The following is a 12,946-nucleotide window of genomic DNA, read 5'->3' as shown; positions in this document are numbered from 1 at the left end:
AGGTTAATACACAAAAAAAAAAAATTCGGTGGTATCTTTGACCACGAAAATAATAAAATTCGTGAGAAAACTAGCTGTTGTGTATGTTAAGTGGCGGTGGGGGGGGATGCAGGTGTAGGATAACGGCTTCGTTGGATGGGATTATGGGATGTTGGCAAGGAACACACACGACACAGTCGGTTAATTCACGGAACGTTATACGTGCCGACACGCGTATACAAGCACCGTGTGTGTATCTTTGTCGTCACGGCTCGAATGAATGAATGAATGAATGAATGAATGGAAGATTGAGAAGAGACGGAACGAAATTGCACGCAAAACAAACATTTTCTTCCTTTTCTTATTACGTGTAAATGCAGGTTGTGTGCTTCGTTGATAAATCGGAGACACGCGGTGCAGGTGACAATGTGACTGTTAGAAATGTGGATTATGTTATCGGAATTTTATTATTACCGATGGAATACGCACGGTAGAAGCGGAGTCGAAGTTCCGAATGCGATGAATTGCAAATTATTTTGTGGCGAAACTTCAGGAAAAGAAATCAAACTTTTACGAAACAATTGAGTTTCGAATAGTCGAAATCCCGACGGCTCGAAATTCCGAAAATTCGAGTTACGATGGAGCAAAGTTCTGAGAAATAAAGTTTCGACGGTTTGATGTTCCTAAAATTAAAATATACTCGTACAGCGTAGTTTACTCAATGAGTGGGTGTAAAAAATCAGAGAAACCAAAAATGAGGATGACCAAGATTCCGAGCGTAAATATATCAAAAATCCAAAAAAAAAAGAAAGATGTTGGTGGTGAAATTTCACCAAGTCTGAAATTCACAGAACTGAAAATCTTCGATCATTCGGAATTTCGATGTTACAAATTTTTTAATTTTCACATTTTCGCACTTTGGGAACTCTGTCGTGTTTCGACGTATCGTCAAAGTTTGATTTTTTCACTTCAAGATTCGGCAGGAAAAACATCACAATTTCTAGCTTTCGGAACTTTTCAAATTCGTAATTTCAACCTCTGCCCAGCACGATTTAGTAACAATACGTATCGATATTTAATATAAAATTGTTACTCGTATTGTTTCTTCAATTTTATTTTCATTTCAGTCATTTCCGTTGCTTCCAAAGCTTATGACGACTACGATGATCAGAAGCAGGCAGCAGCAGCAGAAGCAGCAACATCACGGTTTTGGACTGTCAGATCACGTAGGAAAGATTATAGGGAATACATGTACCTATGTATCATGTATGTAGCGTATAATATAATATACTGCGGGTATGAATGCGCTATAGATGTGACGAGATCGATATGGAATTATACGAGAACGTGACAGGAGGAGATTAAAAAAAGACTTCAAATCCCTGAGAGGCGGTGGACCAATTATCAAGAGATTCCACTCGTTCGAATCGCTTATCTGTAAAATCCTGTACAAACTTTGATACACAACGTTATGCTTTCAACCCTTTCTATATGAACGAACTACATTTTTTGTTTTTCAAATAAAATAAAATGAAAAATTATATACCTACTAAACGAGATTAAAGTTAGTAACGTTACCCTAACGAAAGATTGGGATAAAAATCATTATTTTTTTTATTTTCACCATATCTTTAAAGGAACGACGATTTCAAAATATGGGTATGTTTTTTTTTTTTTTTTTCATTACGGTTTACCGAATTTCAAACTATTTCAAAATCATGATGTAAAAGTTTTTCCTTGGCATGAATCTTTACGATAATGTCACTAAGTTCAACATGGTCCTACTAACCGCGTGTCAATCGATACGATCGTCGAATTGTAAGAAAATAATTTACGAAAAAGAAGATAAAGAATAGTATTAATATAAAAATGATGGAATAGAAAAGATGTTTTCATTTTAAATTATAAATAATCATTGTAATTATTATCGTAATAAAGTTGACGGAAATCTCAGAGTGGGTCTTTTTTTCATTTCAATTCAACACAGTTTTTTAAAACATGAAGAAACGAGACGCTCGTGAAACTAGACAGAAGGTAACAAGTGGGATTGTATCTCCTGTGAAACAATTATCGTAAATCTGTGATGGTACGCCCTTGACTTATGCTTATTCTCATCAAGTATAGGAACCAATAAATGCGTACCGAGAAGTGAAACTTTTTTTTGTAGATGATCGCGCATGTGGTGGAGGGATACGTACGGGCAAATTAGAGGCCGAAGCATTTCCGGTTGAAATTTATTACCCAAAATGAATGGATACGTATTATAGGGAAGGAGGGAGAGGACCGAGTTCGTCTTTTCAACTTAAAACAATAATTTCATACCGCTCCGAGATACGATAAGGTTAAGAAGGGCGAATGAAGTTTCAAGTTGTTGAATGATTGATTAACTGAGATCGAAGAAAAGTGAAACTTTATCGTCCGCTGCTGCTTCGGTGCATAAATTTTTATATGGAGCATTCCATGCCGAATCTAGCGATCTTGATTTCAACACTAATTTTCATTTCGTTGATAACTTTGTTTGGGTGACAGGTCCACAATTTATGTTTTTATACCTTCCTTTTACAGAATCACTTTGAGGTTACGAATCAGAGTTTTGCCTGTTTTGAAAAATTATCAAAAATTTGTTTTCAAGATTGTTTCAGGATTTTTGAAAATAATTTTAGATTGACGGGAATCAATGCAGTTACTGAAAACGAAATGAGACCGTCTATTTATTTATCCTTTAAGTCACTTTGGTAATTTTCGTAGATTAGAACGTCGTTCGGGTTACTTTACCACTTGGGTGTTAAAAAAAAAAAAAAAAAAAAAAAAAATCGCAAAATAAAATTTAATTTCAATGGCGTTTTTTCAACAGTTGAAATAGTTTCAGCATATTTTTTCGCGACATTACGAAAACGTTGAACATTGAATTTTTTCAATCAATAATAATCGTTCCACCATAAATCCAATCTATAAATCGATTGAGATAAAAGACAAGGAAAAAAAAATAAAAGTACAAGAATTTTTCGTCATTTTTAAACAAAGTTGAACTTTATGAGAATGTTTGGATAAAATATCGTGACACAGGCAGTTTCAAAGATGCTACGATTTATCGTGTCCTGGAGAAAAAAAAATCAATAAAATAAAAAATAGTCGTGTTTGAAATTGAATTATTTGCCATGGAATACACCATATATATCATGTATGTGTATAATATCATTTACGATAACGACGCATTAGCGGCGTTCTTCTCAACACGGGGAGCGGCAAGCAACGATCATGGATGGACCGCAGCAGCTGCTGGTTCTAGGGCTAGCTCTTTCATTATTGATATTTAAAAGAAGTTTGTATAAAAAAAAAAAGTCGATTTTATGCTCTTACGTAGAGACTCTTGCGGTCGCCCCTAACAAGTGGGTATAACACTTCAATGGAAGTTATTTTTCTTTTCTTTTCTTGCCTTTCCTTTTTTTCTCTCATTCTTAATCTTCTTTTCCTTCACCTCTTTTCCCGCATCTTTGATGAATGCGGCAGCGCGCACAATTCCCAAAATCGTTTCAGGCTTTATACGTTACGTATAAATTTTGGTGCCACTTTCCAACTGCGTTGCTAATTTTTATGCTAAATATTGGATTCTACAATCGCGGTTTTTTCATCAAACATTCCGGAAAATGTCTTATTGAGTTATGAATTATTTTCCGACCGATCGGAGACGCAGATTGTTCGGGGGACGAGATGAAAAAATTTTATTCGCCAATTTGCCTAAAACGGCGGTTAAATACAATAAATCACGGTAAAAGTTTCCTAAATACGTATTTTTCCAGCGAAGTCAATATAACCATCGTACAAAGCTTGTTTATTTTCACTGCGTGTGAAAAAAGGTATTCAATTAATTATAATCCAGCTGGTGATTCTCAATGGAAAAATTAGTGGTGGTTTATAAATCCCAAAACACTCGACTGATTTATGTGTGTTATACATGAGGAAATGTGCTCTTTAGTGAATTGTGAACCACTTTCTATGTTGGCTTGGAGGTTGAGCGGAATGCCGACAAGCCTCAATAGAAGTTGGTAAATGTAAGAAATATCGTGTAACTACAGTAGAAGATCGATGGGGGAAAATAGGTACGTGTACGTTTATTGACCGGAGTGCAGTTTACAAAGAATTTCCGATAACTAATAATAAAAGCATGCCTATGTGTATAATACCGCACGGAAAATCCAGACAAAGCACTGCCGGGAATTAAATCTATTCGTAGACACACGATATGAGGCATGATAAATTACTGAGAAGGCTGAAACATCTGTTGACATGGAGTTTCGTTCGTTGGTGAAAGAGACTGGTATTTACAAAATTATTTGAAATTTGTACGATTGTTTTTCAAGTAGCTATTTACTGAATTCTCTGAATTACCACGGCTCGTTTTATCAATAACCGAGTGATCTTGGGGCAGGATTGAAGTTTCGAATTTGAAAAGTTACGAAAGCGTCTAATTCCGAGTTACTCGGTGCCGAAAGTTGGAGTAAAAGAAATCAAAGTTTGCAGAAACAACCAAGCTTCGAAGGATCGTAAACCCGACGGCTCAAAATTGCGAAGTGCGATAGAGCAAAGTTTCGATAGAGTAAAATTCCGAAAATTAAAATATACGCCGACAGCGTAATTTACTCAACGGGTGGGTGTAAAAATGAGAAAAGCTGAAAATCGGAATGATCAGGATTTCTAACGTGAAGAAAATATGAAAAATCCAAAACAAAGGAAAGATCAAAGCGGTGAAATTTCACCAAACCAGAAATTCAATGTTTCAGATTTTAAAATTTTCACATTATGCCCTTACAATATTTCGACCCTTCGGAACTTTGAGCATCGAGTTTCGGACCAATCGAAAGTTCGATGTTTTGGCGCATCCGGAACTTTTAAAATTCGAAACTTCAACTCTACCCCGTGATTTAAAATTACAATATATTTACTCATCAATTTTTTTTCCTTTCATCAAGTTACAGAGAATTTCTCGTCAATCGAATAAACGTCTAGTGCACGGGATAAACGCAACTTCAAAAAACGAAAACGCACGTAGAAACGCAACAGGCTACGCGTAGATACAATAAACTAAAATACATCCGGCGTAGGTAGGTTAAATTGGTACGTCTTTTACAGTTCGTCGATTCGAGTGCGTTCTCCATCATCTGCCATACGCTCATTCTACTCACTCAATTATACGCCGGACGATCCCGCATCGCCTCGTTACTCATTACGCGCACGCAATTTAGAGACGAATGATGATTTCGTTATTTCACTTGATGAGATATCGCGACGACAAGGAATGAAAAACTATCGCTTTTTAGGCTACCTTATGGTACAGAACGAAGGGGGAAAAAAGAACCCCGGAAAGATCGTTCTTCAAAGTTTTCTCCTCCTGCCTGCTTAGTTTAGAGATCCTGACGACGATTCGTTTCAATTAGGATAAATTGTATTGCGATCAGAGTGTTATTATTGTTGCAGATTGTCCGAACTCGTCGCGCGGCGTGTCTTTTCCTTCGACAAACTATGCTGGTCAAATAACGAAATAGGGTGGGCTGGGTACACAGACAAGTATTAGATCTGTGTATGCACATGCGTTGGGGAAGAACGGAAAGAAAACAAAGGTCGGGCACATCGGGCACGTTCGTCCTTACATTAATAGTCGCTTCGACACGCTATAGGGTCCCATCCACTTTACACACACTTTTTCAACTCCGGACAAGGCTAAGAATGATCAGGCCGGTGCGGTTCGTAGTAAAAAAATGTTGAGACGAAGAAAAATCAGATTTCTCAAACGTTGTGAGACGAAAATTGTCGAAGGAAAGACACGCAACAAGCTTATAGCAGAACACGGTGACTAGAAACGATAAACAAATACACATACATATTTGAATACGAAACAAACAAAGGAGAGTTGTAAAACGGGTCGTCTCGGAGAGCTAATGAATACCGGTGTTTATGTTGCCGTAAAAATATAGGTATATAATGTATATTATGTATGTGTAACCCGAAACACCCCAAGTTCAGGTTTCAACCCGAATTGTGTACGTGAAGGTAATCCCCCGGGCTTTGCGAGTAATTTAGCTTATATTCGCCACCTGGCGCGCATTTTAAATTATCCCCCGCGAGCAGGAAGGGAAGGTATGTCAAAAGAAAAACGGAGTAAAAAGACAGACGTAGAGAAAAAAAACCGTGAGTCGCAAACGCTTTGCTCGGCGTAATATTATGCGTATAATACGCAATCCAAAAGTCGCGGAGAGAATAAGAAGAAGAACCGTTACAGTTTTGTTTACACTAAATTTGAATTGTAAAGTTATGTAATACGTAGGGGGGCGCATAAACGTGATCACACCGTAAACAGAGCGCTTATACGACGCACGTGACAACAATAATCCGAGGATAAATTTATAACAAAAACATGAGATTAACCCGACGCTTGAAAAGCGATGAGTTTGTATTATATGTAATATATTCTTGTTTCACTTCTCGTCACTGTTACTCGGGGATTGTTGCGAATGTATATTCGAAAAATTAATCATGGATTTTTAAAATGATACGTTGCATGATAAATTATCTTGTCTAACTGATTTTTAACGCAGACATTATGCTGATACGATAGTCGAAAAAAGTGTTGTGAACTGATCGTTTTCAACATTTGCACCTTGTTACGTCAAAATTTAAATTCTGAAAATACTAGATCTGCGCTTTGTTTTCAAGGGGCGCCCTGGTCGACTTCGACATGATTGTGAAGTTAGTAACGTTACTGTAATGATGCATGTATAGGAAAAATCGTTACTTCGCACCCTTAGCAATGTCCGAAGTTATAGTAAACTACGAAAAACAAAACATACTCTTATTTTGAAAAGCCAACTCCTTTGAAAGTCTTTTTCAAATTGAGAAATGATGATTTTTTTCACTGATGTTTCGTTACGTCAACGTTACTAGTTTCATCATCATCTTTAGATTCTACTGAAGTTAGTAACGTTATCGTAACGATTTATGATGAGGAAAAATTGTTATTTTGTGACATTGGAATTGTTTGAAATTCAATAAACCGTAATAATACAAGCATATTTCGAAATCTTAGTCCCTTCAAAGTCATTGAAAAAATAAGAAAATAGTAATGTTTTTCTCAATTTTTTCATTACGATAACGCTACCGATTTCAACCTCGTTTTTTTAACGAAGCCGAATGACAACGTGGTCGATTTGCATGGATCCCCGTTTATTGGGTCAAAATTACGGGTAAATCGTGTTTATATAAGCGTTTAAGCCGATCAATGAAACCCCAACGAATAGCTAGACCTGCGAAATATCGATTCTTGATCCGAAAACGACGTGCATTTCCGCAATCGATTCACGAATGTTTGTCGTAAATCTGGTAAATCTATGGTTCCCATTACCTCGGTGCAGACTCTAACCGAAAAGCGGCCGTCGGCGGACTGGATTGCTAAAAATATCCATATTCAGGGGTGTGGAAAGAACGAGAGAGAGAGAGAGAGAGGGAGAGAGACAAGGATATTAGGAGAAAACTCAGAATCAGAGCCCGAGAACCGACGACGATGAGAACCATGCTACTACGGAATTTTAGTTAGCAAGAAGACGAGCGTCCGTTTCTGGACTCCTTGCAAGGCGGCGTGAGTTTCGATCCGGGAATTAAGAGGCGATAAATACGCATTAGAGTAATAAATGACATGGTAATGGATCGTTACCTTAATTCTTGTAATCCTTGCGTGTCTCTCCTCTCTTATCCGTGTTTGTATCTCTTGATTCGTGTATGTATACGAATCTCGCAACGGCGGAACGGGGAAGAAGTTTTCAAACAAGAAAACAAAGACGAATCCGGTTGTTCAGCCCCAGTTTGCACTACCGAACGGCCGTTTTACATGCATCCATTGTTGTTTATACCACAATGACGATGATGATGATGATGATGATGATGATGACGATTATGAGAGTAACGCCCCACGTTTTAGTCACACCACAAAACTTCCAGCAAGCACCTCATCGCGAAGGTAAAAGATCGAGTAAACCGCACGAGTGGTAAAAATAACAATTTATTCACCGCCAAGCACTTCACTTATGGTCGGTTTAAGAGAGCAGAAGAGAGGAGGAGGAGGAGGAGGAGTAGGAGGCTGGATATTAGCTGCAGGAACGCCGCGTTCCTGTTACCGGCGGCAAGTGCCCGACGACGACCTCTCAGGGTTGAGGTTGAGGTTGAGAGACCGGATTTTATCATCAAGGGGGAACAGGGGTAAAGATGAGAATGAGATTGAGAATGAAGAGGAAGCGCGCGAAACAAAAGAATACACGCGCCGCGAGCAAGCGACTCGGTAAGACTCGGAGATACTTCTCTCGACCCTTCTCTCGAGGGCTCGTCGTCGTCGACGAGGAGACGGCCTGAAGAGAACTGGGCTAAAAATCCGACGACAGAGCGCCGAGTCTCAAACGTGCTCGCCTCGCCGCTCGGCGCCGCCGCCGCCGCCGTCGCCGTCGCTCGGTTGCTTGCTTTCTTCCTCACGAATCACGAACGCGTCCCATTGTTTAGCCGGAGAGGCCGAGGAGCGCACGAGAACGGCACAGGCCGATAGTCCGAAGGCGACGCTTAAGCGTCACTGTCACTGTCACTCCGTCAGTCGCGTGTCCGTTTTTCGATGCAAAACGATCACGGCACGCGGGCTTCTTTCTACTCTCCGCATGCAGCCGTCCTCCAATGCATAATATACAACCTACTCGGTGCGTGAATTACCCTTGCGGTGCGAGCGCCGCGAGAGTCGCGGGCCAACTTCACGAGGCATCGAATCAGGCCGGCCAACAGGTGGCCATGTTGGTTGGTCGGCTGACCACGCGGTTCGGTCGGCCCGATTATTCACGGAAACACTCGAGAACTGACCGACTGCTGCAATTGTAACGCGATACTTGCTCCCCGCGAAAACTTTCGATTGTTTGCCGCTATGGAAGCACACTTCGCTTCGAACGATCGTTACGGACTTCATAATTTTGATGATTGTTATTTTTCATGCTTTTCGGCAGGGTGGCCACACACCTGCCGAAAAAACAGGTTGGTCATGGAAAACCGGGAATTGTTCGGGAAGTTTTATTTTGACCGAGGAAAAAACTAGTAATAACTGTTTTCTATCATGGGAATTAGTATGATTTTTTTTAGATGACAAATTTACTTTTTTGAATTCTGAAAAAAATTGGCTTGAACTGTCTTTTTTTTGAATATTATATTTTTTTTCCAATCCGAATGGAATTTGAGCCGAATATAGAGTTACTGAGCTGAACGACTTAGGTTTCAGTAACTTACTAGAACTGGGAAAATGTCAGGGAAATCTGCAGGATCTTAAGTTCCGGAAAACCGGGAAATGTCATGGAATTTTTTTTTCAAAAATTTATAGCCAGCCTGTTTTATGAAAGATCGTTGTTTGCTCTTCCTACACAGCGATGAGTCCCGACAAATTGGCTCCGCCGCTCCGGGCGGAAAGTTTTCTTAGAAATCGATATTCAATAGAAGTTGTTCTTTTCCTCTTTATTCTCGAGTTAAGGTGATTGGTTGGCCGAAAACCAATACTTTTTATGTTTTGTAACCACGCATAGATGTATATTGAGTATTTATAAAATTTTGAAACCAGTGAATTACAGGAATTCTTTCGGAATTCAGTAAGTGGGGCCAAAGCCTCCTGTTACACTCACTGTGGAATTCCGAACCGTTGGTAAACGAGACAACCGTTTTTAGAATAAATCGAAAACCAAAATAACGAATAAGTTTCTAGGTGAAAACGGAGTCGCTGGTGATAAAAATATTAATTTGAATTAAATAATCGTAGAAATTGATTTAAACTACAAGAATTTAGTCTTCGTTTTCCTTATTGCAGCTTAACGTGAAACAAAATTATCTCGACTAAATTCTAATTAAATATTTTCGATTTTATTCCAAACTTCTGGGTAACATAGTTTTTGTAAGAGCTGATTGTGAGATAAGGAATAGTCGCCCCGGATGCTATTAATAATTACTAATCAATACCTCGTGGGAGACATTGTTTAATTTATCATCTACATTTGCTACACAAAAAGAATAAATTACTGTATAATGTAATTTGTCATCTCTAATATGCAGTGTAGTCCTCTGGCGATAGAATTATTATGTTACTAATTGTAAATTGCATATCTGGTGTATTACCTTGCTGTATGAATGGTCTTTTGTAATGAGAACTAGCTTTTTATAACATAATTCTTAAAAGTCTAGAAAAATACCATCAAAGCACACGACTGGAAGAATTTTTACTATAGGCATATTTTTATATTGCCTCTTTATTCGAAAGTGTTTTGGAGACCAGTATAAATACTGTACGCAATTATCTCCGATTACGTTTCACGAGCGGATCGATTTAGGTATAATCTGTTGTAACGCATAAATGATTGGTCATTAGAACCGATGGACAGTCGTATACGTAACTTTCACAACACTGCCCTTCAGAATGCTACACTAATCGCATTTTATACTGTCAAATTTTGTTAAATTGTGGATTCATTTCGTGCGAACTGATATCTCTACAAATGCCCTGAAATGAATTTTTGATGACGTTCATATGTTTCGGTATTCCCATATAGGTATAAACTAAATCTATGTGTATATACCTAATAAAATATAAGTAATTTATCAATATGATCTTCGACAATTATTTTAGTGATTTATGCTTGGAACAAATCAGCTTGATTGACTTTGGTCACAGTTATTTTATACCTTACTACTATCGAAATTCTTTTCTTTTTGCTGTTTTTCGTATGTAGGAATCAGAACTGACACGTATCCCCGGAAACTGAATAACAACCACACGAATAAAGCGCAACTTCTTAAAACAAAGGTTCGTTTTCGCGGAGGATCCAGCATCAAGAATTTCGTCCAAGTTCACAACGACAAAGTCACCGAAGTGAGACAAGCCGCAAGCTCACGTATTTAATTTAACAATAGAACTCGTTTTTCTCACTTTTTCTTGTCATATACCTACACCGGTGAGTTTGAATCTAATATCATCTCTGTAGTCACGGTCGCATACCGAAGAGCGAAGGGCAAGGAAACGGTACCTAAAGTCGTCGCCAGCTTAGGTGGATGGTTTTAAAAATCTTATCGTGAGTGCGACCCAATTGAAAAGAGCTCCGGAGCTGATCTCATCGTCGGCGTTCCCTGCAAGGAGTGTATAGGTACAGTCATGTTCGTTACTGCTTAAACCTTCCGGCTAACTTGTTTTCGGTCCGAAACAAAATGCGAGTTCGATTCTATACGAATTATGTGTACAATGACGTTCATTCTCTCACGTCGGCTGCGTCGCCGGTCATTATCACAAAATTCGCATAGAATCGAACTCGCATCTGGTTTCGGACCGAAAACAAGTTAGCCGGAAGTTTGAGGCATTTATGCATATTACTGTACGTACGTTTGTAAACCGTACAAGTCCTGATACCCAGGGTAGTTTTCCGCTGTTGTTCCACCACTGATTGCACGTAATACGTCTGTGTGATGCGCGTACAGCGCCGAACACGAGGCTGTGAGGTCATGCACCCAATACACACATTGTGCACGTTCCGTTCGTGTGCCGGCGAGATATCGATGTACACACGTATTCATATATTATGTACTTATACAGCATTATAGCGCAAGAGGCAGTGCAAGCCACGAACCGTCCACCCGGCATCTGCTCCTATCTCGATGAAGAGACTCAATTTTCAACTGGTTAAAAAAACGACTTGCCTCAGGGGTTCGCAATATTTTTTCCAACGGCTGGACGTGCAGACCAACTGATTCCGGCTGGAGGGTTCGCTGAAAAAATGATGATTAACACTGAAGTTTCCTCATGCAAGTAAATAAATATATTTGTAATGTTTGTTAAATTCGAAAAAAATCGAAAAATATTCATGTTTAAAGCCTCCTGATGCAACGAAATAATTAAATTTCCAATGTTTGTTGATTTGGAAAAAATTTTCAGGGGGCCCACTATGCCCGCAATTTTCCAACTTTGATGTAGACGCTCATCTTAGGTCGGGTTTTCGTTTGTTGGTTAGAATCAGAAGGTTCAACGATTAAAATCTCAGCTTGTAACATTATCTCCTTTATAGTAAACCCATTTCACCCGTCCCTCCTCTAATTGTAAGTTGGCTCTCCTGTCTTGCAGATAAAAATATTGTCGCACAACAATCTCAGTGACCAATAGAGTTTATAATTATTTTGCGCGCAATCAGTCGCTTAGCCTGATAAGTTTCACTATTACCTATCGGTAGATATCCTTGTCTAGAAGATTGGAGATCTCTACTCCGTGGAAAAGAATTGTACGGGGGAGTAATCAAAGAAATTTTTATAACCATACTGATTATGGTATTTTATGATTTAGATCTACTATCAGAGTTTCAATTAAGAAATGAAAATATTCGTTTTCTTAGATTGTTATCATAGGACGCTCTTAATTTGATAATTAGTTTACACAATCATTAGAAATACAAACTTATAGCGACCTCGTATAATAAACTATAAGGCAAATGTGCATATTGCACAATAAATTATCTATTGCGTGATACTTTTACACTCCTTAATCGCAGTCCGAGTATAGATTAAAGGAGTATGAAGATACACACGAGTCCAACGATGCTCAATAATATATCCATCCGTTGATCCGGTCATGAGCTATCGCACGAATACTTATATTCATATCGGTGAGAAACAGTCGTCACTTGCTTCGCTGGGCAGCTTGTAGTAAAACATGATCAACGATAATAAAGCTGAACAACGCCCTTGTCTGAAGAGCCAATTGGCCAATAAAGTTATTTCTACGGTGAAAAGACTATTTCCATTACAGTCGTTTGGACGAAGCAAATTTCATAGTCAATCACGTTGCTGTTGGCCTCCAATGAGCATCATTGCAAATATTAACTTGAAGATCGAACTATTATGTATACGTAACGCGTGCCGATGTCCAAGA

General features: G+C 38.7%; 1 protein-coding gene across 2 annotated transcripts in view; it reads right to left on the bottom strand.

Annotated features, from left to right (window-relative positions):
* Positions 1 to 8,750, bottom strand: part of LOC124183482 (rho guanine nucleotide exchange factor 10) — a 60,363-nt gene extending 51,613 nt beyond the window's left edge. For both annotated transcript variants that reach the window (XM_046572032.1, XM_046572033.1), the window contains exon 1: positions 7,685 to 8,750. The gene's annotated coding sequence lies outside the window, so the exon portion shown is untranslated. The remainder of the gene's footprint in view (positions 1 to 7,684) is intronic.
* Positions 8,751 to 12,946: the final 4,196 nt, after the last annotated feature.

Source organism: Neodiprion fabricii, chromosome 5 (assembly GCF_021155785.1).
Source record: "Neodiprion fabricii isolate iyNeoFabr1 chromosome 5, iyNeoFabr1.1, whole genome shotgun sequence".
Taxonomy (NCBI): domain Eukaryota; kingdom Metazoa; phylum Arthropoda; class Insecta; order Hymenoptera; family Diprionidae; genus Neodiprion; species Neodiprion fabricii.
This window is presented reverse-complemented; position numbering and strand designations above follow the sequence as displayed.